Source organism: Triticum dicoccoides, chromosome 7B (genome assembly GCF_002162155.2).
Source record: "Triticum dicoccoides isolate Atlit2015 ecotype Zavitan chromosome 7B, WEW_v2.0, whole genome shotgun sequence".
Taxonomy (NCBI): domain Eukaryota; kingdom Viridiplantae; phylum Streptophyta; class Magnoliopsida; order Poales; family Poaceae; genus Triticum; species Triticum dicoccoides.
Window position 1 is genome coordinate 125,504,285 of NC_041393.1, and position 5,564 is coordinate 125,509,848.

The following is a 5,564-nucleotide window of genomic DNA, read 5'->3' on the forward strand; positions in this document are numbered from 1 at the left end:
GTTACCGATAGACGAAGATGAAAGAGGGGATGCCTTCCGGGGCATCCCCAATCTTAGGCTTTTGGTTGTCCTTGAATTTATCTTGGAGTGCCTTGGGAATCCCCAAGCTTAGTATCTTGCCACTCCTTATTCCGTAGTCCATCAAATCTTTACCCAAAACTTGAAAACTTCACAACACAAAACTCAGCAGAAAATCTCATAACCTCCGTTAGTGCAAGAAAGAAAACCACTACTTAAGGTACTGTAATGAACTCATTATTTATTTATATTGGTGTTAAACCTACTGTATTCCAACTTCTCTATGGTTCATACCCCCCTATACTAGCCATAGGTTCATCAAAATAAGCAAACAACACACGAAAAACAGAATCTGTCAAAAACAGAACAGTCTGTAGCAATCTGTAACTTTCAAATACTTTTGTAACTCCAAAAGATCTGAAATAAACTGGTGGACGTGAGGAATTTGTCTATTAATAATATTCAAAAATAATAAACCTAAAATAACTCTCCAGTAAAACATGGCAGCTAATCTCGTGAGCACTAAAGTTTCTGGTTTTTACAGCAAGATCATAAAGACTTCACCCAAGTTTTCCCAAAGGTTCTACTTGGCACAAACACTAATTAAAACATAAAAACACATCTAAACAGAGGCTAGATGATTTATTTAATATTAAACAAGAACAAAAATCAAGGAACAAAAATAAAATTGGGCTGCCTCCCAACAAGCGCTATCGTTGAACGCCCCTAGTTAGGCATAAAAGCGAGGATAGATCTAGTGTTGCCATCTTTGGTATTCAATTCATAAGTGGCTCTCATAATAGATTCATAAGGTAATTTGATTTTATTTCTAGGAAAGTGTTCCACGCCTTTCCTTACTGGAAATTGGAACCTAATATGTCCTTCCTTCATATCAATAATTGCACCAATCATTCTAAGGAAAGGTCTACCAAGAATAATAGGACATGAAAGATTGCAATCTATATCAAGAACAATAAAATCTACGGGCACATAATTCCTATTTGCAACAATAAGAACATCATTAATTCTACCCATAGGTTTCTTAATAGTGGAATCCGCAAGGTGCAAGTTTAGAGAGCAATCATCAAATTCAGGGAAACCTAACACATCACACAAAGTTTTTGGTATCATGGAAACACTAGCACCCAAATCACACAAATCATAGAATTCATGATCTTTAATTTTAATTTTAATTGTAGGTTCCCACTCATCATAAAGTTTTCTAGGGATAGAAACTTCTAATTCAAGTTTTTCTTCATAAGATTGTGTCAAAGCATTAGCGATATGTTTGGTAAAAGCTTTATTTTGACTATAAGCATGAGGAGAATTCAACACGGATTGCAACAAGGAAATTCAATCTACTAAAGAAAAATTATCACAATTAAATTCCTTGAAATCCAAAATAGTGGGTTCATTGCTATGTAAAGTTTTGACCTCTTCAATCCCATGTTTATCAATTTTAGCATCTAGATTTAAAAACTCCAAATCATTGGGACGCCTTTCAACTAAAGTTGACTCATCTCCAGTCCCATTATTACCAAGATTCATATTGCAAAACAAAGATTTAATAGGGGACACATCAATCACTTTTAGATCTTCATCATTATTATCATGAGAATTAGAAGAACACGCTCTTACAAAGCATTCTTTCTTAGCACGCATTCTAGCGGTTCTTTCTTTGCACTCATCAATGGAAATTCTCATGGCTTTGAGAGACTCATTGATATCATGCTTAGGTGGAATAAATCTAAGTTTCAAAGAATCAACATCAAGAGAAATTCTATCCACCTTCCTAGCCAATTCATCAATCTTAGGCAATTTTTCTTCAAGCAAATCATTAAAATTCTTTTGAGAGATCATAAATTATTTAACACTAATCTCAAAATCAGAGGGCATCTTATTAAAATTTCCATAAGAGTTGTTGTAGGAATTACCATAATTATTAGAGGAATTACTAGGAAACGGCCTAGGATTAAAGTTTCCTCTATACGCATTGTTACCAAAATTATTCCTACCAACAAAGTTCACATCCATAGATTCATTATTATTCTCAATCAAAGTAGACAAAGGCATATCATTAGGATCAATAGGAGCACTCTTATTAGCAAACAATTTCATAAGTTCATCCATCTTTCCACTCAAAACATTAATCTCTTCTATTGCATGAACCTTTTTACTAGTAGATCTTTCGGTGTGCCATTGAGAATAATTAACCATAATATTTTCTAGGAGTTTGTAGCTTCTCATAAAGTGATTTCCATAAAAGTGCCTCCCGCGGCCGAATCTAAAAGATTTCTAGAAGCAAAATTCAATCCAAAATAATTTTTTTTGTATGATCATCCATAAATTTAAACCATGTGCAGGCCAATTGCGAATCATTAATTTCATCCTCTCCCAAGCTTGTGCAACATGTTCATGATCAAGTTGCTTAAAATTCATAATATCATTTCTAAGAGAGATGATCTTAGCGGGAGGAAAATACTTAGAGATAAAAGCATCTTTGCACTTATTCCATGAATCAATACTATTTTTAGGCAAAGACGAAAACCAAGTTTTAGCATAATCTCTAAGTGAAAACGGAAATATCTTCAGTTTAACAATATCATTATCCATGTCTTTCTTCTTTTGCATAGCGCACAAATCAACAAAGTTGTTTAGATGAGTAGCGGCATCTTCACTAGGAAGGCTGGAGAATTGATCTTTCATGATAAGATTCAACAAGGCAACATTAATTTCACAAGATTCAGCATCGGTAAGAGAAGAAATCAGAGTGCTAAGGAAATCATTATTGTTGGTATTGGAAAAATCACACAATTTAGTATTATCTTGAGCCATCGTGACAAGCAATCCAACACACAAGCACACAAAAAGGCAAGCGAAAAAGAGGCGGACGGGAAAGAGAGGGCGAATAAAATGGCAAGGATGAAGTGGGGGAGAGGAAAATGAGAGGCAAATGGAAAAAAATGTAATGCGAGGGAGAAGAGTTTGTGATGGGTACTTGGTATGTCTTGACTTGTGCGAAGACCTCCTCGGTAACAGCGACAGAAATCCTTCTTGCTACCTCTTGAGAATGCGTTGGTTTTTCCCTTGAAGAGGAAAGGGTGATGCATCAAAGTAGCGTAAGTATTTCCCTCAGTTTTGAGAACCAAGGTATCAATCTAGTAGGAGGCTACACTCCAAGTCCCTCATACCTACACAAACAAACAAGAACCTCGCAACCAACGCGATAAAGGGGTTGTCAATCCCTTCACGGGCACTTGCGAAAGTTAGATCTAATAGAGATAATAAGATAAGATAAATATTTTTGGTATTTTTATGATGTAGATTGAAAACTAAAGATTGCAAAATAAAGTAGATCAAAAACTTATATGATGGAAAATAGACCCGGGGGCCATAGGTTTCACTAGTGGCTTCTCTCAAGATAGCATAAGTATTATGGTGGATGAACAAATTACTGTCGAGCAATTGATAGAAAAGTGCATAGTTATGGGAATATCTAGGCATGATCATGTATATAGGCATCACGTCCGCAACAAGTAGATCGACTCCTGCCTGCATCTACTACTATTACTCCACACTTCGACCGCTATCCAGCATGCATCTAGAGTATTAAGTTCATAAGAACAGAGTAACACATTAAGCAAGATGACATGATGTAGAAGGATAAACTCAAGAAATATGATATAAACCCCATCTTTTTATCCTCGATGGCAACAATACAATACGTGCCTTGCTTCCCCTGCTGTCACTGGGAAACGACACCGCAAGATTGAACCCAAAGCTAAGCACTTCTCCCATTGCAAGAAAGATCAATCTAGTAGGCCAAACGAAACTGATAATTCGAAGAGACTTGCAAAGATAACCGATCATACATAAAATAATTAAGAGGAGATTCAAATATTTCTCATAGATAAACTTGATCATAAACCCACAATTCATCGGATCTTGACAAACACACCGCAAAAAGAGTTACATCGAATAGATCTCCAAGAAGATCGAGGAGAACATTATATTGAGATTCAAAGAGAGAGAAGAAGCCATCTAGCTAATAACTATGGACCCGAAGGTGTGTGGTAAACTACTCACAACTCATCAGGGAGGCTATGGTGTTGATGTAGAATCCCTCTATGATCGATTCCCCCTTCGGCAAAGTGCCGGAAAAGGCTCCAAGATGGGATCTCCCGGGAACAAAAGGTTACGGTGGTGAAAATAGGGTTTCGTGGTGCTCCTGGATGTTTTCGGGGTATATAGATATATATAGGCGAAGGAAGTCGGTCAGGGGAGCCACAAGGGGCCCACGAGGGTGGGGGGCGTGCCCACCCCCCTAGGGCGCGCCCTCCTGCCTCGTGGCTTCCTCGTCTGCTTCTTGACGTCCATGCTACCTCTTGAGCATGCACTTTTTTTCCTTGAAGAGGAAAGGTCATGCAGGAAAGTAGCATAAGTATTTCCCTCGGTTTTTGAGAACCAAGGTATCTATCCAGTAGGAGGCTCCTCAAAAGTCCCATGCACCTACACAAACAAATAAGAACCTCACAACCAACGCGATAAAAGGGTTGTCAATCCCTTCACTGTAACTTGAGAAAGTGAGATCTGATAGAGATAATAAGATAAGATAAATAGTTTTGGTATTTTTATGATATAGATTGGAAAATACAAGATGCAAATAAAAGTAGATGGAAAACTTGTGTGATAAAAGATAGACCCGGGGGCCATAGGTTTCACTAGTGGCTTCTCTCAAGATAGCATAAGTATTACGGTGGGTGAACAAATAATTGTCGAGCAATTGATAGAAAAGTGCATAGTTATGGGAATATCTAGGCATGATCATGTATATAGGCATCACGTCCGCAACAAGTAGATCGACTCCTGCCTGCATCTACTACTATTACTCCACACATTGACCGACTCCTGCCTGCATCTAGAGTATTAAGTTCATAAGAACAGAGTAATGCATTAAGCAAGATGACATGATGTAGAGGGATAAACTCAAGCAATATGATATAAACACCATCTTTTTATCCTCGATGGAAACAATACAACCCTGCTGTCACTGGGAAAGGACACCGCAAGATTGAACCCAAAGCTAAGCACTTCTCCCATTGCAAGAAAGATCAATGTAGTAGGCCAGACCAAACTAATAATTCGAAGAGACTTGCAAAGATAACCAATCATACATAAAAGAATTCAGAGGAGATTCAAATATTTCTCATAGATAAACTTGATCATAAACCCACAATTCGTCGGATCTCGACAAACGCACCGCAAAAAGAGTTACATCAAATAGGTCTCCAAGAAGATCAAGGAGAACTTTGTATTGAGATTCAAACAGAGAGAAGAAGCCATCTAGCTAATAACTATGGACCCGAAGGTCTGTGTTAAACTACTCACAACTCATCGAAGAGGACTTGGTGATGATGGAGAGGCCCTTCGTGGTCGATTCCCCCTCGGGCGGGGCGCCGGCAAAGGCTCCAAGATGGGATCTCGCAGATAAAGAAGGTTGCGGTGGTGGAAATAGTTTTTCGTGGTGCTCCTGGATGTTTTCGGGG